Source organism: Sminthopsis crassicaudata, chromosome 3, assembly GCF_048593235.1.
Source record: "Sminthopsis crassicaudata isolate SCR6 chromosome 3, ASM4859323v1, whole genome shotgun sequence".
Lineage (NCBI taxonomy): Eukaryota > Metazoa > Chordata > Mammalia > Dasyuromorphia > Dasyuridae > Sminthopsis > Sminthopsis crassicaudata.
Window position 1 is genome coordinate 188,503,763 of NC_133619.1, and position 25,830 is coordinate 188,529,592.

General features: G+C 33.5%; 1 protein-coding gene and 1 long non-coding RNA gene across 12 annotated transcripts in view; one reads left to right on the forward strand and one right to left on the reverse strand.

Annotated features, from left to right (window-relative positions):
• ROBO2 (roundabout guidance receptor 2) overlaps positions 1-25,830 on the forward strand; it is a 632,113-nt gene that overhangs the window by 166,918 nt on the left and 439,365 nt on the right. The window lies entirely within an intron of this gene.
• LOC141560940 (uncharacterized) overlaps positions 1-25,830 on the reverse strand; it is a 186,497-nt gene that overhangs the window by 89,272 nt on the left and 71,395 nt on the right. The window contains exon 2 of the long non-coding RNA XR_012487911.1: positions 2,973-3,065. This is a non-coding gene — a long non-coding RNA (uncharacterized LOC141560940). The remainder of the gene's footprint in view (positions 1-2,972; positions 3,066-25,830) is intronic.

The window sequence follows — 25,830 nt, forward strand, 5'->3', positions numbered from 1 at the left end:
TCTTGAGGGCAGAAGCCTCTAAAAGCTGCCTCTTTTACCACTATCCATTCCCATTCCCCACTTCCTGGTTTCCCAAGACTCTCTCTCCCTACTGATAAACCTTTCCTGACAGCCTTCCAATTTGTATTTGATGTCTCTGGACTGAGAAATATAGAAACTGCCTTGCTGCTGATGATTCAGTGGTCTGTAATCTATTCTCCCTTTGCTGGAAAGGTTAGGGCTGAACTGGTGTTGGCTGTGCTGGGATTGCATGCTGGACTCTCTTCCTGCTTCCACTAACCTTTTCTGTTGACTTTCCAAGTCATCTTTCTTGTCTCTGGACTTAGTGGTCTGGAAACCACAGAAAGTCCCTTTGATTCTGAGGTTCAGTTCTAGACCTGTTCCTGCTTTGCTGACATGGGGCTGAAGCTGGGGTCAGGGCTGCACTGATGCCACAGAATTTTCCTGTTGATCTTCTAAGTTGTGTGCAGCTAAAAAATGTTACTCTATTTTTGTGGTGTTCTAATATTCTAAAATTTGTTTAGAGTAATTATTTAATGAAATTTGGAGCAATTTGGGGAAATGTTTAGTAAATTCCTGCCTTTACCCCACCATTTGGCTCCACTTCCATTACTCAATGAATTGGATTTCAGTGTGGTAGGACTGCAAAGGCACCAGTTTCATTTTATTATAGAACCATCTGAATGCACTGGCCATATATACACATCAGGATGACTGGAAATGATCCTATATCCAGTGAGAGACATTGGATTTTTTAAGCTTAAAGTTTTTAATAGGTTTAAGTTTCACTGAGGTAACTGCCCATTTATTGATTAAGGGCAGGCCCCAAACAAAAGACCAAGTGAGACTTTGCCTGGGACTTTTTGTTGGTCAGAATGATTTGGATTTAATTTATTGTCCTCGAGAAAGAAATCTAGCCAGTGAGCCTTAAGACATCTTGTGAGGTTTCATATACTGGAATTTACATTTCTTTAGGCAAAGTACCCACAGGAAGGAGCAGGGAAGAAGGAAAGAAAGGAAGGAAGCAAGGAAGAATGAAAGGGAAGAAAGAAGGGAGGGAAGAATCTAGTTATGTTGCTTTGTATTAAGTGGGAGCAGCTCCTACTCACAGAGATAGTTGTTTGGCCTTCCTTCTTGAACATGACCATGAAATCAAGGCGCTAATGCTATGTTGTGCAAGTAAATTGAATTTTAGTGACTGGTGAGAACCTACTAGAAATTATTGTTCCTTTTCTGGCTATTAACCAGACTACCTAACCTCAGATGTCTTTTCTCTCAAGCAACTATTTGTCATATTAAAAACAAAGTTTCTTTTAAAGAAGGTAAGGTGAACTGCTTATAAAACAAAAGTAATGTCCCTGTCATTGAAATATTCTGGTAGGTAAACTTTACCCATGGAAAGGATGGGAGACCAAATTGTAAGTAAAATACACAATAGGATATAAAATGTTCAACAGGATCAATTTTCCACATTTTAATGTCCTATTTATGATTTATATCATAAAGTTAAAATTTTATAAACATCTTATAGTTTCATGATTTTAATGATTTTTTGGGTTGATTCTTGAGATAAATTTTACCTGAGGAAGGGGGTACCCTGTGTGAGAATTTTTGTTAGAATGATATAAAAGCACTTAAGAGCTTCTCTTTATACAGTTGTTTACCTTCTCTACTAGTCATAGAAAATAAGGTGAAGTGGCAACGTCAATTAAAAATACTTGAAGGCTATAGGGTGTGCTCTCCCTGAAAATCAGCTAAACTGAAGATCAATGAATTTGTACTTGTAAGATGAGATTCTTATTTCTTCTGGCTTCTGGGAAGAGGAATGGGGAGAAAGGACTAGCTTATATGTTGATGAATTTGCAAATTCATCATTATGGGTATTTCCTTTATTAGTATAACCCCTCCATGTATCCTTATAGTGTATTTTATCTATATTCTTTCACAGGTCTTCAATAGACCCTCTTTTGAATAAAGGTTAACTTTTTTTTTAAAAGCTTTCATCAGTACTGATACTATCAGTATCAGTACTTTCCCCTGTGTATTTCCTTTTAACCTTGTTAGATAAACAATTTGCCTCCTTTTCTAATTATACAATGATCTCGATTCCACTTAATTTATTTATAAGATAAATTTGTACTTAAAATAAGCTTTGGCTATTTTATATTTTAGCAACTTTCCCCTGAAATTTTAATATGAAACATTAATAATTGGCTCAGTTAGTTAAGAGCATAAAAACTTTTCAGGACTGATATAAGAAAACAATAAGCACAATTTCTCTAATCCAGTTTTTGAACCAACAACTTTAAAACTATAATTTATTTCAGACAAGAAGGCATATTAATTCTGAGAGATATGTCGGTATAAATAATTTAATCTCAAATACATAAGGTTGAATCTGCAAGTATAATCATATATGTCTTGAGTGATAGTACCATAGATCCCTAGTCATGGTCTCTAACCTGAAATACTTACTTCATCTTTTGTTTATGCACAACCTAATATATCTTCTTGAAGAAAAGGTTTTTGTCATGGCTTGTCATACCTTGAGACCCATTTACATGGTATGTGATACAAATCATGTCATAAAAGCAGGATTCCTGAAAAATTTGACTATTAAAAGCCCTTCAGGTTTGTTTTAAGTTGGCAGGATCATGAATTTCTTAATTTATTGATACTTTTTATGGGTATTTTTTCATGCTTTTCTCTTCTAATCTATAAATGTATTGATTCTTTCTTTGTTATATCCTTATGTGGTGTCTGAGTTAGAGAAATGACATATGTGATCATGGAGAAAATTCTGTTTCTATCCATTTTTATTTTATTGCCCCATATGTTCAGCAATTACATTTCCCACCAATGAATTAATGAAATGAGTCCTTTATTAGAAATACTGGCTGTAAAGATTTTTTTCCCCTCAGTTTTGTACTTAACTTTTAATCTTCTTTATGTTGGTTTTGTTTGTGAAATACCTTTTAAATTGGATGCAATAAAAGTTGTCCATCTTGCTTTGGTAATGTTCTCTAGTTCTTCTTTGGGCATAAATTCATCTCTTTTCCAAAGATCTGAAAGATAAATTATCCCTTCTTTTACTAATTTTTATGGTATCATCTTTTATGCACAAATCATTTTTTTACATTTTAAAAATTAATTTTATAATTATAACTTTTTTTCTTTGACAGTACATATGCATGGGTAATTTTTTACAACATTATCCCTTGCACTCACTTCTATTCTGAATTTTCACTCCTTCCCTCCACCTCCTCCCCTAGATGGCAGGCAGTCCCACACATGTTAAATGTGTTAAATGTATTTCCTAGAAACAATATATGTGTGCAGAACTGAATTTCTTTTGGCACAGGAAGAAGTGGATTCAGAAATAAAAATAAGCTGGAAAGAAAAACAAAAAAGCAAACAGTTTACACTCATTTCCCAGTATTCCTACTCTGGGTGTAGCTGATTCTGATGTGACCTCATTTTGATATGGAGTGTGAGATATAGGCCTATGTCGCATTTGTAACATTATTTTCCAGTTTTTTCATCAGTTTTTGTCAAATAATGAGTTCTTGTTCTAAAATCTGGAGTTTAGGGATTTATCAAATATTAGATTACTATAAGCCTTGATTATTGTGTCATGTATATCTAAGCTATTCCACTGATACACCATTGTATTTCTTAGCCAATAACAAGTTGTTTTGATGAGTACTATTTCATAATATAGTTTTAGATTTGGTACTGCTAAGCCACCATCCATTGTATTTTTTTTTCATTAGTTCTCTTGATATTCTTGATTTTTTCTTCTTTCAGATGAATTTTGATATTTTTTCTAGTCCTAAAAGATAATGTTTTGGTAGTTGATTGGTATTGCAATAAGTAAGTAGACCAATTTAGGGAGAATTGTCATTTTTATTGTATAAATTCAGCCCAAATCAGAACAATTGATATTTTTCCAATTATTTAGATCTCACTTTATTTGTGTGAGAAGTGTTTTGTAATTATGTTCATATAGTCTTGGCAATAGACCCCCCTCTCAAGGTTTTTCTTCTGGTATCTCTTTCCAAAGGTGACTGATGGATTTTTTTCAATGAGTATTTCTCCCTCTTTCCAGAGGGGGAAATAATGATATCTTGAAGAATGCCATCCAAGCTCTTTTTTTTTTTTTTTTTTTTTTTTTTTTTTTTTGTCATGGCCTACAAGAGGCCAATAATTTTTAAGTTGTCTCTTCTGGGTCTATTTTTCAGGTTTAATTTTTTCAATGAGTTATTTCATATTTTCTTCCATTTTAAAAAATTCTTTTAGTTTCTTTGACTACTTCTTGCTGTTTCATATAGTCATTAGCTTCCATTTGCACTGCTCTAGTTTTTAATGTGTAATTTTCTTCAGTTAGCTTTTGTAGCTTTTTTTATTTGGTTAATTCTACTTTTGAAGGTTTTGTTTTCTTCAGTGGACTTTTTTTTATTTGATCAATTGTATTTTTTATTTTTTTTTTGCTGAGACAATTGGGTAACTTACCCAGGGTCACACAGTTAGGAAGCGTTAAGTGTCTGAGGCCAAATTTGAAACTCAGGTCCCCCTGACTTCAGGGCTGGTGTTCTATTCACTCTACCACCTAGCTGCCCCTGTTCAATTGTGTTTTTTAAGGAGTTGCTTTCTTCAGTCATTTTTTTTTCCCTTCCTTTTCCAAACCATTTACTCTCTCATGCATAATTTATCATTTCTTTTCTCATTTTTTTTTCTACCTCTCTTTTTGCCTTTTAAAGTCTTTTATGATCTTTTAAGAAGCCTCTTTGGGTTTGAGAACAATTATATCACTCTTTGAGATTTCTTCTGTGGACATTTTATCCTTGTCTGAGTTAGTCTTTTGGTCTGCCCTGTCACCATAGTAGCTTTCTATAGTCATCATTCTTTTCTTTTCTTTTCTTTTCTTTTCTTTTCTTTTCTTTTCTTTTCTTTTCTTTTCTTTTCTTTTCTTTTCTTTTCTTTTCTTTTCTTTTCTTTTCTTTTCTTTTCTTTTCTTTTCTTTTCTTTTCTTTTCTTTTCTTTTCTTTTTTCTTTTGGTATTTCTTCTCTTTTTTATGGTTGAACTTTGCTCCTGTTGTAATCGGGGCACTGTCCCAAGCTTCCTGTGCAGATCTGAACCTTGACTTTGACCACAGGGGCCTCTTGTGTTTGTTGAGAGTAGCTTTGCCTGTTCTTTTCAGGAACTACAGCTTGGTTTCCCAGAGTTTACCTTCTGAGCAAGGCCTGGAAGCCATCTTCTGATTTCTTACTGTACTGAGCCAGAATTTAGGGTGGTTTTGGTTGATTTGCAGTGATTAAGATTCTCTCACTGCCTTTCTCAGAGTCTATCAAATTTGGGCTGAATCCTTTTCATTCCTGTGATATTGCCTTTTTTTTTTTTTGACATTTTCCCAGTGTATCTTGAACTGGAAAGTGGTTGCATTCCATCAGATTCTGTTCATAAGCTTGGTTTCATAGGGCTTTTAAGGGAAACTGGGAGAGCTTAAGCAGCTTCCTGCCTTCACTATGCCATCTTGACTACACTCCTGGAAGTCTTATTCATTTTTAATGTTGAACTCAGTTTCTGTGATATAGTAGGTATGTTTCCAAGCTTCTCCTGCTGTAAACCAAGAGACTCATCCTGAATTTACTCGCTACAGTCCCTTGTGGTTTGCCTGCTGAGCTGGAGTAACTTGGCCTGATTATGCCTGTATATGGGTTTCTGGGTTGGCAGTTTCCCTTCTGTGCTGGGCCTGGATACCTTACAAATGATCTGCCATACCCTTAACATGCTGAGCCATGAATGAGGGGCCTCAATAATTGATCTGTTCTGTGGCTAAAAGCCTCCCACTAATTTCCCTAGACACCATTTCCACTATGTGGTGCTTTCTTTTTGCCCAAATCAAAAAGATTCTTCTTGAAGTCCTTCTAAGTTATCTTGAGCTGAATATTTTTTCCCTCCATATTTTTGTAGATTTTGTCACTTCATAATCTGTTTAAATGCTTGGGGAGAGCTCAGGCAAGTTTCTGATTTTCCTCTGCCATCTTAGGCAAAAACAAAATGGAACCAGGGCTTTTTTCTTTTTGTATCTTAGTTTAAAAATGAACCAAAAAGTAATTTGGATATCTGTGGCAAAACTAACATTATATATGGTCTCACTTAATGTTTCTCACTTTCACTTAAATCCAACTTATTTGCACATCATGGCATCACCTTCCTGATGGCATGGTCTCTTTTGAGTAAGAAGGACCAATAACAATAACCTATATTACCTACCTCATCCCCAAGAAAGACAATGAAAGATTACATCAATCAGTGGAGACTAGAGAAGTAATTTTATTTGCAGTAATGCTTCATCTTCTATATCCAAATCCAGGTAAACATTGAAGGCTATAATTGAATATTCAAAATTCAAGAAAAACAAAAGACTATGAAAAAAAGTTAATCAACTAGAAAAGGAAATGGAGAGTCTCAAAGACGAAAATAACTCTCTGAAAATTAGGATTGGATAAGAAGAAGCCAGAAGTTATGAGAGCCCAAGAAATAACAAAACAGATTGTGAAAAATAAAAGAATAGAACCGAAGGTTCTATTCCTGCAAGAAAAAACAACAAATTTGGAGAACAGATCAAGAAAATACAAGAATAATTGGGACTGCCTAAAAGTTGTGACCAAAAACAAAACAAATAAACAAAAGACTTTTGACACAATAATGCAAGAATTAATCCAAGAAAGCTGTCCTGGAGTGATAATGATGAATGTTGCAGGGGATGGAGGAAAACTGGGCCACTGATTCATTGTTGGTGTTGTTGTAAACTGATTGAACCATTTTGGAGAGCAATTTGGATCTTTGCTCAATAAGTTATCAACTTGTGCATACCCTTCCATCTAGCAGCAATATTTCTAGGTTTATATCCTAATGAGATCTTAAAAGAAGGGAAAGCGATCTGAATGTGCAAAAATGTTTGTGGAAACCCTTTTCATAGTGGCTAGAAACTGGAAATTGAATGGATGCTCATAAATTGGAGAATGGCTGAGTTAATTATGGTATATGAATGTTATGGAATATTGTTGTTCTGTAAGAAATGACCAGCAGAATGAACACAGAGAGGCTTGGAGCGACTTACATGAACTGATTCTAAGTGAAATGAGCAGAACCAGGAGATCATTATACACTTCAACAACAATAGTATATGAGAATCATTTCTGATGAAAGTGGCTATCTTCCTCAATTAGAGGATCCAATTCACTTCCAATTCATCAGTGATGAATAGAACTAGTTACACCCAGCAGAAGAACACTGGGAAATGAGTATGGGTTGCTTACATTTTTGTTTTTCTTCCTAGGTTATTTTTACCTTTCTAAATCCAATTTTTCTTGTGAAACAAGAGAACTGTATAAATGTGTACATGTGTATTGTATTTAAGATATACTTTAACATGTTTAACATCTAGCATGGGGGTGCAGAGAAAGAAGAGAAAAGTTGGAACAGAAGTGTTTGAAAGGGTCAATGTTGAAAAATTATCCATGTATATGTTCTGTCAATAAAAAGCTATAATAATAATAATAATAATAATAATAATAAAAGACTCCATTGGCAATTATGCAATAGCCATGTTATCTTTAATGGACACCCATGTGTAAAATTTAGAGCAGTGGCCAATAAAATTTGGCACTCTGGGATTGTTTCAAAGCATATATTAATTTGTATATCTTGTCAGGTCTTGTCCCAGATAATTGTACTACTTGCTTAATGGCATTTAATAAAATCCTAGCCACAAACACTGGGTCAGGAGTAAGGCTTTGGTCTGGTTGTGCTGGGGGGTTCACTCAATCTATCACACTGTCTCTTTGATGAAGGACTGTTGTGAATGCATTTTTTTGTAGCAAAAACTGATATTTCCAATGGTTTCTGAGTGATCTCCAATCACATTGGATAAAGCCAGTTCAGCTTCTCTCAAAGCCTCTTAAGCCTCTTTTGTAAGATGGCGTGGTCAGTTTAAAGCTCTGTCTCCCCTTAAAATGTCACATAATGGTTTTAATTGATAGGTAGTTAAGCCTAACACTGAATGTATCCACTGGATATCTCCTATCTATTTCTGAAAGTCATTAAAGGTGTTTAACTCCTATGTTCTTAAAGAAAGTTTTTGTACTATAAGCATCTTTGGATATATGTCATATCCTGAATATTGAAAAGGAGTATGTCTTTCAATTTTTTTCTGGAGCAATTTGTAGTTCCTTAGTGTTTCTATGTTCTTCTTCTGACATCATTCTACCATTTGCTTCTCAGGTGTACACCCCAAGATATCATCCATGTAATGTAATAACACAACTTTTGGAAATATTTTTCTTATTGGAGTAAGAGCAGCAGCAACATATATTTGACACTTAGTAGGGCTATTTTAATTCCCTGTGGCAAAACTGTCCACTCATATCTTTTATAAAGCTCAGCTAAGTTAATGCTGGGCACTGACAAGGCAAATCTTTTCATATCCTCCTTATCTAGAGGAATAGAATAGAAACAATCCTTAATGTTTATAACCAAAGAGGCCATTCTATAGGCAATTGAGTAGAAAATGGAAGTCCAGGCTGAAGAGTTCCCATAGTTTTCCATCTGTTCATTTACTTTTCTTAAATCAGTCAACATCCTCTATTTTCCAGATTTCTTTTTTTACAACAAATACAGGGGAATTACAAGGATATCGAGAAGGTTGTAAGTGTCCTTGGTCAAGTTGCTCTTTTACTGTATCTAATGAGGTCTGAACTGTTTTCATTTGTTAAAGGCCGCTGTTCTATCCACACTGGTATATCAGTTTTCCATTGAATAGGAACAGGTGAGAGTGTTGGCTGGCCTTCAACAGCAGCCCTGCCTACAAAGCCGAGAGTACTAATTTATAATCCTAACTGTTGTAAGATGTTTCTTCCCCACAGATTGATGAGAATATTTTCAACTATAAAAGGAGTAAAAACTTCTCTTTCACCTTCAAATATCAATCTCAAAGAGGTAGCACTATTGATCCTCCTATGCCAGATATATATAGGCATCTGCCTTAATCTTTGGCCAAGGACTGGGCCAACTGGGACTCTAATGACTAAAATCTTCAAATCTTATCAACCTTTTCAATGGTATGCCATTTATATAAATAGTGAGCATAGGGCAGTCAGCTGTATCAGCTGCAGTCTAGAATATTCCTGGACTCTGTTGTTGGATATATATCATCAGATTGCCTGTTAGGAGTCTTTATCAGTAAACCTGATGCTACTACTCTCCTGTATTAGTGACTGGGATATTATCTACACATTCCCCAGTTTCCCACATCAGTGTATGAATGGAAACTTTTGTAAGCAGTCTCATGAGGTGAAATGGTCAAGTTTACTGTGAGTAGAGGAAAGGATCTATAGGCTGGAGAGGAATAGATTTCCCCTCTCCAGGGGATATCTCAGTAGTCTCAGCTGCATACAAATCTATTCTCTCCAATTCTAATCCCTTTCTCCCATCAGATTTCTTCTCAGCTGATTGGTCATATCAGAGTACTGAACTTCTAAAGACTCTCTGGGTGTAGCATCACTGCTATCATGCCTCAAGTATTTTTTGCCTTGGGCCCTGGGGTTGGGCCCTGCATCCTGTTTCCCTGAATCAATTCTATATTCAAATGCTGCTCTAGGGTAATTAATCTGTGCTAAAGTGTCTGCATAAAGGACGACACCTGTTAGTTAGTCAGAGGTGACTGGTATATTAACTCCAGGTTGCCTATTTCTTTAGGATTGTATCCTACAGAGTTCACTATACTCAGAAAGACACAACAAGTTTTGTCTAGGTTCTAAACATGTCCCAGCCATAGATTTCCAATTATTAGGAGTCAAAACTTCAAAAGCCAAATTCTCTAATAACATATTAACATAAAATTTTGTAGACCCATAAAGAGTGCAAGCCTTTTTCAGATCTTTGATAATTTCTAGATTAAAAGGAGTATATCTTGTATCTTCTTTTTTTTTTTTGACTTGAAGAGTTAATCTCTTCAATCACAGGATATGATTGTATTCTCAAATGAGCTGTGTTCTGCTCTTCCACTTTGGCTTTAATTAGGGCCTTTTGTAATTGAGTCATAGGGGGTGGGCAGGGCTTCTCTATGGGTGGTGGTAATGGTATCACTGCCCTTCCCAGTACTACTCCTCCCTCTACCCAGGAAGGCAAAATTGATAAAGGAGGGTCAGATAATGGGAAATGCACTAAGGGTGCATGCTCAGGTATAGGCAGATGTAGTGATCTTTGTTGGCTTTTCTGGAGGTCTCTGGGGGAGCCTTCTTTTCAGTAGAGTAATACCCACAAGAATAGCCAGGTGTTATGGTCCAAAAGTTTTTATTGTCTCCTTCATCTGGTGCTCAGCTAATTTTCTTGTGGCCTTGAGAAGACACTTGGTTTCAGTGGAGAAGTTCAGGAGGTTAGGCCAGCCACTACAAGGCTGATGAAGATGGAACTAATCTGTCTCTAAGTCCCCTCTGGCTTATATGCTCTATTATAAGTATAAACCAATCATTATATCACTAGGAAACCATTATTTGTTGTTAGATTAAATCAATCACACTGAACTTAGAGTACTATTTATCACCATGCTAAACTAGATAACCATTGTCTCATCACTTCCATTGACTTAACACTTTTTAAAGAATCCTTGTTTCAGAGTTCTGGCCCATAATAGGTGGTGGTGAAATGAGAGGTTGAGGCGAGGCATAGTGCTCAATGTGGTCTGACTGGTTATGCTCTCCAGCTGTGTTATCAGTCCCATATCCTCTCTTCCTCTTTCTCCTCACACTTCCTTGTTTGCCTGTGCTTATAGTACTCAATATCTAATTCACCATACTTTTCAGCTGCTTTACAATACTCTCCCCTTCCTGCTCTTTATTCTTTTACATTATTCTAAAATTTATGTATTTCCTTAAAGCCAATTGTATTATATTGTATATATAGAATGTTACTTTAGAAATTGAATCAGGACCATTATTTTCATAATGTTCAAATAGTTGCTCTCCCACTAGTTTCCACTTATCTAGTTCTAATCTTTCTTCCTTTGAGAACCAAGAAGATGTGTACTCTAATGTTTCTAAAAGTCCAAGGATCTGATCCCAAGTTATCAACAAACCTTGGCACTTTATTAACCTAACCATGCTTTCTTCACATTTCCCTTGGCATGGAGGATATTCTTTTCTTGGTATTTGCCCCATTTCAGCTGAGAAATGAAAGTTACTAGTTTCACCCTTAACAAAGTTTCCTGCTATTTTTGGATCACAGGGACTTCTCTATTGAACTTAAGATCCTGTCAGTTGAGTTGCTTGCAGGTCCTTAGTCCACATTAGGTGCCAATATGTAATATCTGGACTAGCTCTCTGGTGGGTATCAGGATCAACCTGAACCCTTGGGCTTAGTGAAGGAGTAAAGTGAAGGAGGCAGGAAAGCAGACACATGGCTGGTCAGAGATGGAGCCAACTCTGGAGTCTGGAGCCTGAAGTCTTCTTTGTGACTGAGATTGCCAAGTCTAAGAAAGCGAGAGTCCTCTATGACTCCTTTAAATACTCCAGTACAGTATGCTTCACACTTGCCAGTGTGCTAGCTTGTCAAGAGAGCCATCACATCACTGTATTATCTTAAGTATATGTACTTGACTAGAGTGAATACATCAGTAGCTAGAGAATCATTATCTCACTAACTATACTGAATTGTAAGTACACCTTTTCAGAGTTCTGGCCCTCTACAAAATGAATCTGTGATTGATGTAGAGGACAGTTGGATAAGGAAATAGATTTTATCAGTACAAATTAGTTCCCTACTCTGTCACTTTATAATAGAAGAGTTTCCAAGAGAATTAAGAGATTAGGTAATCTGCCCAAGGCATGAAGTTAGGATATAAACAGAAGCCAGCAATGCTTGAACCTAATTCTTCCTGGCCAGAGACATATGAAAAACTGTTAATTTCAATCTGATAAAAAAACATATGTACCCATTAGATTTAGTTAAATTACACAGTATTTTGCAGACCAGTTAGTATTATAGTAAGAATAAATATTTTCTCTTATTTTAAAATAGTCTTTTGTCCTTTTTAAATCTTTTTTTTTTGGGGGGGTAATTCTTTTAAAGAAGTTCTTATATGGCTCCTAAAAGTGTTACTGGAATTTCAAATCTTATCTGTAATTGTTGAAGAAGGAGATAACATGATATCTCTTTGCTGCATTAACTTTATTGTTCCCTGTAAAACATTAACTGAGAAATAATATGAGCTTGTAAAAATCAAACATCTATCTTCATTTAGGTCAGAGAAATGAAATTTGTAATTCAAATGTGTAAAGTTAATGAACTTAATGCACAGGCTGAAAAAAGTGCTGCAATAAATTAAAAGTCCTAAACTTTTGTAAGGCTGATTCCAAACATTTAGGTATTGATTATGTCCATTTAACAAAACTAAGAGTACTTTGAACTTGTTTGACATACAACTATTAATGCCAAGACTTTAAAGCAAGTAAGACCTCTAATCATATTACTTATTCCCTTAAAATATTTGACTGTAAGAGTAATGGCTAATTGTATAAGGTCATGATTTTTGAGTCATTATTTGTAATTCAATTGGATGTATTTTTTATTCTTTATTAGGGATATGTAGGAGTGATTTTACTGATATAATTTTCAAATTCTTCCTCTTAAAATATTTACTCATTTATGCAATGCAAAAGACATTACTTTATTTTTAATATTAAAACTCTACTTCTTTCTATCCATTTCAGACTATTTGGGAATTGTATTGTTAGAAAACCTAAGTGGATACTGTATGCTTCTGCTACTTTTGCATAGTTTGTTCATAGAGGCAATATGGTAAATTTGAGATTGGAACCTAAGGATTTTTTTTCTTAGTTATGTGATGGACACTCTAATAGAAATAACTTATTCAAGGCCACATGTGAGCTACATGACAGAGCTAAGATGTGAACTTATATCTATCCTTAGATATGAGTTAAAAAAATCTATTTTTTTTTCTCCATAGCCCAAAGCTGTTGTTTCTATTTGGGCCAGGAACCCTGAGGGTCTTCCCCTCCCAGATTTTGTTTTGTCTAGGTAAAAGAAGTCATTTTTTTTGGTCTTCTTCAAGAGCAAAGGACAAAAAATTATAATGAGTAACTTAAACCATTTCTTTATCATTCTAAATTGATTAGTTAATTCAATAAAATTTTTAAAATAAAATAAAATATATTTAAATTGATTAGCAATTCTTTTTTGCTTGTTTTTCTCTTCAAAAGCTAATTAATTTGGGGTAGTGAGGTGGTGCAGTGGATAGAGCACTAACCCTAAAATCAGCAAAAAAAAAGCTAATTTGCTGATTTTGGTATTTACAATGATATTTAAAGTGTGTTTGTTTAAGAAACACAACAAGATTTAAAACAAACTTGCCCGAATCCATATCTTCAGAGATTTTGAAATAATATCCCTATAATGGTGATGTTTCCATGTTTGTTAGTAAATATAAGATGAATATAAGGTAATACAAGAAGAATATTACATAAATTATATATCTTAACTGCTTTTGATTATTTGTTTGGAACGCAACAACCCCCTCCCCCCAACTTTTCCACTATTTTCATAAAAAGGTGATTTGGCCACTTGAAGCTCAGGAGAGCAAAGATGAGATGCAAAGATTGTGAAGAATCACAATGAGGTGTTCTCCCTGCCAGAAGGCACTTTTATTAATGAGTTAAGTTCTTAGACAAAAGTCCAAGTATGATTTTGTGCCATACTTTTAGAAGGGACAATTTTTATAGACAAAAAGAAGGGGGAGAAACCAAGCAATTTGGAGATAGGGGATATTTTGATAATCAGGAGAACCGAGGAGATGAAGAGTGTTTTTGAAAACAGTTGGAGAGATGTTTTGCTCAAAGGATATGATCAAGAAGGAGTGGAGGAGAATACTTGAAGGACAAATCAGGGAGGAACAGAAAAGAATGTTAGAGAAATACTTTATGGATAACAACAAAGTCAGAAGAGAGCTGGAAAAATACTTTAAAGACAAAGTCAGTGGAAATTTGGAGAAACAAAGTCAGGAAAAATTTGGGGAAGTACTATCAGAATGAATTGAGGAATTTTGGTCTTAGGTATAGAGCAAGCTGGCTTGAGTTCCCATTATTGGAATTTATTACTTAACATATGCTTCTTTTCCAGAAATCCTGATGTTCTTTTCTTTATCTTCCTTCTTTGATTTCTCATTTTTAATGAAATAAGATGAAATAATGTCATTCCTGGGAGGATAATGTGTAAGTTAGAAGTGTTTCAAAAGACTAGTGTTGGGGCATGTAAGTGGTGTAGTGGATAGAGTACCAGCCCTGAAGTAAGGAGAACTGGAGTTGAAATCTGGCTTCAGACACTTAACACTTCCTAGTTGTGTGATCCTGGGCAAATCAATTAACCCCAATTACCTTAGCCAAAAACAAACAAACAAACAAACAAACAAAAAAAAAAAAAAAAAAAAAAAAAAAACTAGTGTTACAATGGAAGCAAACTTTTCTTCAGGCAGGATATTTAATTTCTTTCGTAGTCTTACAAGTCTGATTCTCCACACATTTGGGGATGGCACTGTGATGTGAGATGATTTACTTCCCCTGAATGCCTTTTCTTTTTCACCTAACTGGTTCACCAGTAGAACAGCATGCTCTGTTTTTAGCACTGTGGCTTACACCAAGGAAGCTCCATAAATCAGCCAATCAAGTAACCATTCAGCCACTACCTTTTTCCCCAGAGAAGATATGTCATATTTTGAAAGCTTACATTATTTTTCAGAAAACTATGAGTCATGATTTTCTATTCTGACACTAATATTATTCCTGATCCCTTATCTATATGTATAACATTATCAGACCAAATGATTGCCCATACATTTTAGAGACTACTATTATTGTATAATAAATATGAAGGCTACTGCTAAAAATTGTCAATTCTTTATGCAGGCATCAACTACAGTCAGTAGTGTAGCAAAAATCTAGCTTAAAAGGGAGATAGAATTTTTATATCCATGAGAACATGAATCATAATAGAAAAAAGTGATTATAGTGGTTTTTAGTTGAATATTGTTTTAGTATAAATGCTTCCTTTTCCTGTTTTTATTCAATTAAAAAAATCCTCCTAGCAAGGAAAATACCTAAAGTCTTCATAAGCAAAAGTTTGCTCAAAAGTTATGTAACTTTCAGATTTATTGATACTTTTACTTAAAACTTTTGCATATAACTGAAATAATTCAAATAGTGTAGTTTTTATTATGTGGGATAATTTTCATAATCATAGTAAATCAAATAGAAATCAGAAGCTATTTGCATTGTTTAATAATGAAGACAACTACCAATAATACACTTAAAAGGACAAGAGCAAGTAAATTCTTTATTGATTGATGCATGTGAGATAAATTTGTGGCTTTTGCCCTTAATGGAAGTTGATTGTTCAGGGATATGGTATAAATAATGGTCAATTTTTTAGCAGTTTTTTTTACTAGGAAAGACAATATCAATTTTCCAGAGGGGTGATTGGTGGGATGTCGAGATTGTCACCTTTTTCTTCTCATCACTAACAGGCTGGTGAGTGATATTTATGGTTATGGGACATTGTCAGCATTGGCATTTCACCAGGGGAAACAATAGGCAAGCAACAGCAGTAGCAAAGATAGCACTGATTTAGAAAGAGATATAAACAACAGTTGTTAGGACTTGTTACATATAATGTCTAAATAATGAAGTTGCAGCATACTTCTTTTGCCACTGACTTGACTTAACTTGTTTAAAATGCTGTCTTGCTGTGATCCTCAAATAGCAAGGTTTCTAATTGAGAATTAAACTTTGGAGTTAAATATTACCGGCAATCTTCTCCCTTTTCTTCTTTCCTTGTTCTTTTTAAAATCATTTTTTTAAAAGCACAATTTAAAATGTCATTACACTCAGGTAAACTTTGGGACACTAGTTTTACTCTGTAGGCTTCTAGCTTCATCTGTAGAATGGACTTCAACTAAATGAGAACAAAAATGTCATTCAATTCTAAAATTCCAGGATTCTGTGTTTATTAGCATATATTGTAGTAAATGCAATGTGCTGTGGAAAAATATATATATATTCTTCATAAAAGTTTATTATGTGTTGAGAATTTTCATGAACTTATTTCTGGATTTGTGTCAATGGAAAAAAAAAAAGAGAATGCATAACCAAGTGAATTTCAGCAAGGTACCAGAACAAGAAGAGTAATCCCTCACTTTGAAATTGAAATTAGTATTTAATGGAAGGTGATAGAGTGTCACATAAATTAAAGCATTTTCTTATGAATGCTATTAAAATAAAATAGCATATTTTGTAAAAAACAAAACAAAACAAAAATACAAACAAACCAAACCAAACCAAACCAAACCAAACCAAAACAAAACAAAACAAAAAAACAAAAACAGCATACTGAATATAAAAACTATGAATGTCCCCTGCTCTAGCAGTTTTCTTGTTTGTTCTTTTTAGTTTTCTCCCCAGTCTGGCGTATAATGTTGTACAAGTAGAAAACAAGGGGTAAAAAAGAACAGTCCTTGTATAAAATACTCCAACTTTGAAATTCCTAATGTTTTATGAACTAATGTTTAAATTGGGTAGATAAACTGGACAAGTAGAATACTGTAGCTTTAATATTTTCCCCACAGAGAGATTATTATTGTTTTAATACAGAAAAAATAGTAATTTTTTTAAAGTTGAGTAAATTTTTACTTATCAAAACAGGGCATGACTATGCCCCATATCATATGATAATTGGCTAATAATAAATTACATACTATCATAGTGAGAAACAAATTTTTATTCATAACATCACATCGGGGTATACAAATTCTCCTTTTTCCAGATATATAGCTATTTCCCAGATTTATACACAGATATCTAATATATATCACTTTAAGAAAAATCACATATAATAGAGATGAATATAACATGACATAAGATGTTAGCTGTACCTCAATTGAATAATCTTAAAGAATTACATTAGGCACATTTTTTATTTTAGTTTTTTTTGTTGTTGTTGTTGTTGTTTTGTTTTTTTGAAGATAAGGTTTTTTTTTTTTTTTTTTTTTTTTTTTTTTTTTTTTAATTAAAGCCTTTTCTTTATAAGGGTAATTTTTCAACATTGACCTTTGAAAAACTTTCTGTTCAAAAATTTTCCCTCGTTCTCTCCTACCCCTTCCCCAGATGGCAGATAGTACAACATATGTTAAATATGTTAAAATATATATTAAATACAATATATGTTTACATATTTATACAGTTATCTTGCTGCACAAAAGAAATCAGATCTGGAAAGAAAAAAAAAAAAACTAAGAAGAAAAACAAAATGCCAGCAATCATCAACAGAAAGCATAAAAATGCCATCTTGTGGTCCACACTGAGTTCCCACAGGCCTCTCTTTGGGAGATATGGCTATCTTCATCACTAAACAATTGTAACTGGTTTGAATTACCTCGTTATTAAAGAGAGCCATGTCCATCAGAATTGATCATCGTGTTGTTACTGTGTATAATGATCTCCTGGTTCTGCTCATTTCACTTAGCATCAGTTCATGTAAGTCTCTCCAGGACTCTCTGAAATGATCCTGTTGGTCATTTCTTACAGAACAATAATATTCCATGACATTCATATACCACAATTTATTTAGCCATTCTCCAATTTATGGGCTCCACCTAATTTCCTGTTTCTTTCTATTACAAATAGGGCTGCCACAAACATTTTTGCATATGTGGGTCCTTTTTCCTCCTTTAAGATCTCTTTGGGATATAAGCCCAGTAGAAACACTGTTGGATCAGTGGTTGATAACATTTTGAGCATAATGCCAAATTGCTCTCCAGAATGATTGGATCCATTCACAGTTCCACCAACCATGTATCAGTGTCCCAGTTTTCCCATATCCCCTTCAACATTTGTCATTATTGTGGGTGTGGTATCTCAGAAGTGTCTTATTTGCATTTCTCTGATCAATAGTGAGTTGGAGCACCTTTTCATATGACTAGAAATAGTTTCAATTTCTTCATCTGAAAATTGTCTGTTCATATTCTTTGTCATTTATCAATTGGAGAATGGCTCGATTTTTTTTATAAATTTGAGTTAATTCACTATATATTTTAGAAATGAAGCCTTTATCAGAACCTTTGAATGTAAAAATGTTTTCCCAATTTATTGCTTCCCTTCTAATCTTGTGTGCATTAGATTTGTTTGTACAAAAACTTTATACTTAATATAATCAAAATTATATGTTTTGTGATCAGTAATGATCTCTACTTCTTTGATCACAAATTGCTTCCTCCTCCATAGATCTGAGAGGTAAACTATCCTATGTTCTAATTTGTTTACAATATCATTCTTTATGTCTAAATCATGAACCCATTTTGACCTTATCTTAGTATAGATAGGTGGTAGGTGTGGATCAGTGCTTAGTTTCTGCCATACTAGTTTCCAATTTTCCAACCAATTTTTGTCAAATAGTGAGTTCTTATTCCAAAAGCTGGAGTCATTAGGTTTGTCAAAAATTACATTACTATAGTCATTGGTTGTTTTGTCCTGTGAACCTAACGTATTCCACTCATTAACTATTCTTTCTTAGCCAGTACCAAATGGTTTTCATGACTGCTGCTTTATAATATAGTTTTAGATCTGGTACAGCTAGGCTACTTTCATTTGATTTTTTTTTTTCATTAATTCCCTAGAAATTCTTGACCTTTTTTCTTCCAGATGAATTTTGTTGTTATTTTTTCTAGGTCAGTAAAATAGTTTCCTGGGAGTTTGATTGGTATATAACTAAATAAATAGATTAGTTTAGGTAGTATTGTCATCTTTATTATATTCCCTCAATCTATCCAAGACCACTTGATATTTTTCCAGTCTTTTAGATCTGGCTTTATTTGTGTGGAAAGTGTTTTGTAGGTTTGCTTAGATAGTTTCTGAGATTCTATTAGCACTTAGATTCCCAAGTATTTTATACTACCAACAGTTATTTTAAATGGAATTTATTTTTGTATTTCTTGCTGTTGGATTTTATTAGTGATGTATAAAAATGCTGATGATTTAGGTGGGTGTATTTTGTATCCTGCAACTTTGCTAAAGTTGTGGATTATTTCTAATAGTTTTTAGTTGATTCTCTAGGGTTCTCTAAGTATACCATCATATCATCTGCAAAGAGTGATAATTTGGTTTCTTCATTACATTACCTAATTCCTTTAATCTCTTTTTCTTCTCTTATTGACAAAGCTAGCATTTCTAATATAATAATTGGATAGTAATGGTGAGAGTGGGCAACCTTGTCTCACTTCTGATCTTATTGAGAATGGTTCCAATTTATCCCTATACTTATGATGCTTGCTTTTGGTTTTAAATAGCTGTTACTCATTATTTTAAGGAAAAGTCCATTTATTCCTATACTTTCTAGTGTTTTTAATAGGAATGGATGTTGGATTTTATCAAATGCTTTTTCTGCATCTATTGAGATAACTATACTGTAATATTTTTGCTAATATTTTATTTAAGATTTTTGCATCAATGTTCATTAGGGAGATTGGTCTATAATTTTCTTTTTCTGTTTTCATCCTACTTGGTTTAGGTATCAGTACCATCTCTGTGCCATAAAAGGAATTTGGTAGGAGTCCTTTATTCCGTATTTTTTCAAATATTTTATATTGTATTGGAATTAATTGTTCTTTAAATGTTTGGCAGAATTCACATGTAAATCCATCTGGTCCTGGGGATATTTTTTTTAGTGAGTTGATTAATAGCTTATTTTATTTCTTTTTCTAAAATGGGACTATTTAAGCAATATATTTCCTCTTCTGTTAATCTGGGCATCTATATTTTGTAGGTATTCCTCTATTTCACTTAGGTTATTAAATTTATTGGTATAAAGTTGGGGAATTATTGCTCTAATTTCCTCTTCACTGGTGGAAAGTTTTCCCTTTTCATTTTTGAGACTTACAATTTGATTTTCCTCTTTCCTTTTTCTAATCAAATTAGCTAAAGGTTTATCTATTTTGTTGGTTTTTTCATAAAATCAACTTTTAGTTTTATTTATTAATTCAATAGTTTTTTTACTTCCAATTTTATCAATCTCTCCTTTTACTTTTAGAATTTCAAGTTTGCTATCTTATTGGGAGGTTTTAATTTATTCTTTTTCCTTAATTGTTCAATTGCAAGCATAATTCATTGATCTTATCTTTCCCTAGTTTATTCAAACAAGTATCTAGAAATATCAATTTTCCTCTTATTACCATTTTGGCTGCATCTCACAAATTGTTACACGGTGTGTAATTATTATCATTCTCTTGGATGAAATTATTGATTGTGTCCATGATTTGCTATTTCACCCATTCATTCTTTAGGATGAGATTATTTAGTTTCCAATTACTTTTGGTGTATTTTCTCCTGGCCTTAAATTGCATATGATTTTTCTTGCATCATGATCTGAAAAAAATGTATTTATGATTTTTGTTTTTCTATATTTGATTTGATATTTTTATGTCCTAACACATCTTCAATTTTGAACTGCTGAGAACAAATTAAACTCCTTTCTGTCTCCATTTCCTTTTACTAAAGATCTATCATACTCAACTTTTCTAACATTTTGTTTACCACCTTAACTTATTTATTATTTATTTTGTGGTTCAATTTATCTTGTTTGGAGAGAGAAAGTTTGAGATACCTGACTAGTATAGTTTTGCTGTCTATTTCTTCTTGCATCTTTCTTAATTTTTCCTCTAGGAATTTCCATGCTATATCTCTCGGTGCATATATGTTTAGTATTGATACTGCTTCATTATCTATGGTATCCTTTAGTAAGATATAGTTTCCTTCCTTATCTCTTTTAATTAAACCTATCTTTGCTTTTACTTGATCTGAAATCAGGATTGCCACTCCTGCTTTTTTTTTTTTCCCTCACCTGAAGCATAATACTTTATGATTCAGCTCTTTACCTTCACTCTGAATGTATCACTATGCTTTAAATTTTTTTAATAGTTTTTTACATACAAAACATATGCATGGGTAATTTTTCAGCATTGACCCTTGCAAAAAGTTCTGTTTCAACTTTTCCCATCATTACCTCTATCCCCTCCCCTAGAGAGCAGGTAATCCCTAAATATGTTTCTTGTAAATAACATATTATAGGATTCTGGCTTTTAATCCAGTCTGCTATCAGCTTCCTATGGGAGAGTTCAATCCCATTCACATTCACAGTTAAAATAACTAATTCTGCATTTCCTGCCATCTTATTTGCCCTAGGTTATGCCTTTCACTTTCCTATCCCCTTCTCTCCTCCCAAATATTTTACTTTTGATGACCACTTCTCTCAAGCAGCCCTTCCTCTTTACAACCCTTCCTTCTTTTCTTATACCTTTTCCCTACTACTGCTGTTTCCCCTTATATCAGCTTTCCCATTTCTTTTCTCCTTTCCCCTGCCACTTTCTTTATAAGGTGAAACAAGTGTTTCTGTGAAACAAAATAAGTCTGATATTCTCTCTTTGAGCCAAATCTGATGAGAATAAGATGCGCACAATGCACATCTCCTTCCCTGCTTTCCCTCAATTATAATAGGTTTTCTTTGCCTATTTGTAGGATGTAATTTCCCTTATTTCCTCCTTTTTTCTTTGCCTATTTTGGGGTGTAATTTTCTTTTTTCCCCCCTTCCTCTAGTATGATCCCCTTTCTACTTCTAGTTTCTTTTTCATATTATCATAATAAAATCAAATTATATCCACCTTCTCTAAGTATACCCATAACAGAAAATTAGTTATCAATCATTCTTTCCTTTTTACATTTTTATGCTTTTCTTGAGTTCTGTGTTTGGAAATCAAAATTTTTGTTCAGTTCTGGTCTTTTCATTAGAAATAGGTGAAATTCAACTATATCATTGAATGTCCATCTTCTCTGAAAGTTAATGCTCATTTAGCTGGAAAGCTTATTCTTAGCTATAATCCCAGTTCCTTTGCTTTTTGGAATATCAGATTCCAGGCCATTTGATCCTTTAAGGTGGAAGCTGCTAAATGCCAGACCATCCTAATTGTGGCTCCTCGGTATTTAAATTGTTTCTTTCTGGCTGCTTGCAATGTCTTTGTCTTGGTCTGGTAGTTCTGAAATTTAGCCATAAAATTTCTTGAGGGTTTAATTTTGGTTTTCTTTTCAGGAGGTGATTTGTGGATTCTTTCAATGGTTATTTTACCTTCTGACTCTAAAACATCAGGGCAGTTTTCTTTTATAGTTTCATTTAAGATAATGTCTAGGTTCTTTTTTTCATCATAGCTTTTGGGAAGCCCAATAATCTTTAGATTGTCTCTCCTAGATCTATTTTCCAGGTTAGTTGTTTATCCTAGAAGATATTTCATATTTTCTTCTTTTTTTCTTTTTTTTTTGTTTGACTGATTTTTGAAGTACTATTGAGTCATTCATTTCCATTTGTTCAATTCTAATTTTTAGTGTATTATTTTCTTCAGTTATATTTTTTAGATCCTTTAGCAATTGACCAATTAAATTTTTTGTTCATTGCATTCTTTTTCCATTTTTTCCATTCCTTCTTGCAATGATCTCATTTCATTTCCTCATTTTTCTTCTAACTCTCTTTTAAGATCCTTTATACAATCTTCAAAGAAAGCCTTGTGAAATGAGAACCAACTCATGCCTCTCTTTGGAGCTTCTTCTGGAGTTGCTTTGCCTTTAGGAACCACAAGATTTAAGATATATTCTTCTCTCTTTCCATAAAAGCTGTCTATGGTGAGAGTTCTTTTTGTTTTTTTATTCTTTTTTTATGGTTTGAAGTCTGTTCAATGCAGAGGAGGAACAGCTATTTTAATTTGCCCTGGGGAGTTCTGCTGATTGATTTCCAGTGCTGGGTAATGAAGGCTAGGCATTCTTTCAGGGCTCAGTGGTTTACAATTTGTCTTTTATAAAAGGCAAATATGCCAAACTACCTATTTGCAATCAGAACAGAGTGGCCAAGAGGCTCACAAAAGATTCCCAGGTATGTGGAAGCTACAACCCTCTAACTCTCTGCTCCATCTTCTTGCTCCAATCTCTCTATGCTGCAATCTGGGATCAGCAGACTGTCCCTATCTGAAACAGACCTGTTCTGAAATTCTTCCAAGGTATTTTCTTTTAGAAATGTGTTATACTCCAAAAATTGTGGATTCTTTGACTTCAAAACCAGTTTAGAAGCTTAATCTGCTATTGGTTTGAGAGATAGAGGAGGTTACAGTCAGTCATGTCTTCTCTTTGCCTTTTTGGCTCTGCTTCTCGAAGATATGTTTTTGTAAAAAAAATTCCATAATTACATTTTTAAGTTTGACAGAAATATCTGATTCTATATTTTTAATGTAAATAAATGAAGAACTTGCAGATGATTAGAATTTGTTGTCATTATAGGTGAGATATTATTAGGGGATAAACTAGGATGATTGTTGTGTAACTAAGTAAGAAGAGATTAGATGAAAGATATTATAGAAGTATAATAAATTAGAGATGAAAGTTATTATATATGAAAACTGAGGGGTATGGAGGGTGATATATTCATATACATGACCTAAAGATACACAAACTCTCATTGCTCTTTTACGGAAATAATCAGTTGCTTTTTATACTAAAGCAGGTAACAGCAATGTTATGTACATTTCCTAGTTTTGGATTGTAATGGAAAAATAGTTATCTGCTTTGAAGGAAAGTATGAAATGGTGATTTTAAAACATTTCTTTGGAAAACAGAAATCTAAGAATCAAAGATTGTTAAGAATATTAAAATTTTTAAGCAGCTAGGTGGCACAATGGATAGAGTATCAACCTTGAAGTCAGGGGGACCTGGGTTCAAGTGTGATCTCAGACACTTAACACTTTCTAACTATGTGACACTGCACAAGTCACTTAACCCCAATTGCCTCAGGAAAAAAAAATTAAAATTTTGCTTCTTGGCTATATTCTTAATTATATATATGTATAGATACATGTACTTAAATTAGCAAATGCATCATAAGAAAAGGGTGTTATAAAAGGACATATTTTGAAATTTTAAATGAGAAAGTTTTTGGTTATTCAGCAAATAGAATTATTGTTTGAAATGTATTAAGTGTCTGAGGTGGCATTTGAACTCAGGTTCTCCTGACTTCAAGGGCAGTGCTCTATCTACTGTGCCATCTAGCTGTCCATATTATAAAAGGGAGTATTTAGAAATTTTAAATGTCTGAAAAAAAATAAATGAAGAAAATCAGTAAAAAATAGAATTAGACAAATGGAAGTAAAGGAGTCAATGAGACATCAAGATTAAGTCAAACAAAATCAAAGACAATGAAAAAATAGAATATAAATGTGAAATATCTCACTGGAAAAAAAAACTTACTTGGAAAATAAATTTAGGAGAGACAATCTAAGAATAATTGAATTACCTGCAAATCATGATTAAAAAAAGAGTTTGAACAACACCTTTCAAGAAATCATCAAGGCAAATTATAGAGCCAGAGGAGAAAAAGAGCCATTGAAAGAATCCATTGATTGCTTCCTAAAGCAGACCCTGAAATCTCTAAGGAATATTCAAGCTAAATTCCATAATCATCAGATCAAGGAGAAGCAGCCAGAAAAAAAACAATTCAAATACTGAGAAGCTAAAATTAGGATTACTCAGGATCTAGTATCTTCCACTTTAAAGGATTAAAGGGCCTGGAAAGGGCAAAGAAACTTGTACTGCAGAAAACAATCAACCACCCAGACATTATCTTTCAGGGGAAAAATGGATATTCTACGAAATAGGTAATATTCAAATTTTTTTTAATGAAAATACCAGAGCTATACAGAACTAAAGAGAAGCATAAGAAAGTAAAAAATGAATAAAATGAATTGTTATTTAAATGTTAAAATATTTACATACCTACATGGGAAGGTACATTAATCTCATCAGATTTAGCTCAAAGAAGGAATATCATGCATACTTCATTTGGCATAAAACTTGTCTCATCCTCTAAGGAAGTAGGAGGAAGAAAGGGAAAAGGAAAGGGGGAGGCTAATATAAGGGAAGGCAGAAGTAGGAGGGGAAAGGAATAATAAAAGAGGAGGGCTAAAAGAAGGGAAGGGTAGATTGAGGAATGTATTGTTCAAAAGTAAAATATTGGTTAGGAAAGAAAGCAGGAAAAATGAGAGAAAAATAGGATGGCAGGAAACATTTTAGTAATTTTTACTGTGAATGTGAATGGGATGAACTATCTTATTAAATTGGAAGAAAATGACTGATGGGATTAAAAGCCAGATTCCTAAAATAAATTATTTATAGGAAGTACATTTGAAGTAGAGAGATGCATACAGAGCAAAGGTAAAAGGATAGATCAGCTGAACTTAAAAATAAAAAGGTAGGGGTAGGGATCCTGATTTCATATTAAGCAAAAGGATCCAATTAAAAGAAATAAGGAAGGAAAATACATCTTGGGAAAAAGGTAGTTTAGATAAGGAACTTATAGCAATACTAAACATATATACACCAAGAGGTATACCATCCAAATTCTTAGAAAAGAAGTTAAGAGAGTTGCAAGAAGAAATAGACAGCAAAATTATACTAATGGGGCATCTCAACTTCCCTCTATCAGAATTTGATAACCAAAACCACAAAATAAACAAGAAAGAAGTTAAGGTGCTAAATAGAATTTTAGAACAATTAGGTATGGAAGACCTTTGAAGAAAAATGAATGGGGAAATAAAGGAATGTACTTTTTTTTCTCAGCAATATTTGGAACTTATATTAGGGCATATAAACCTCAAAAATAAAATGCAGAAAGACAGAAAT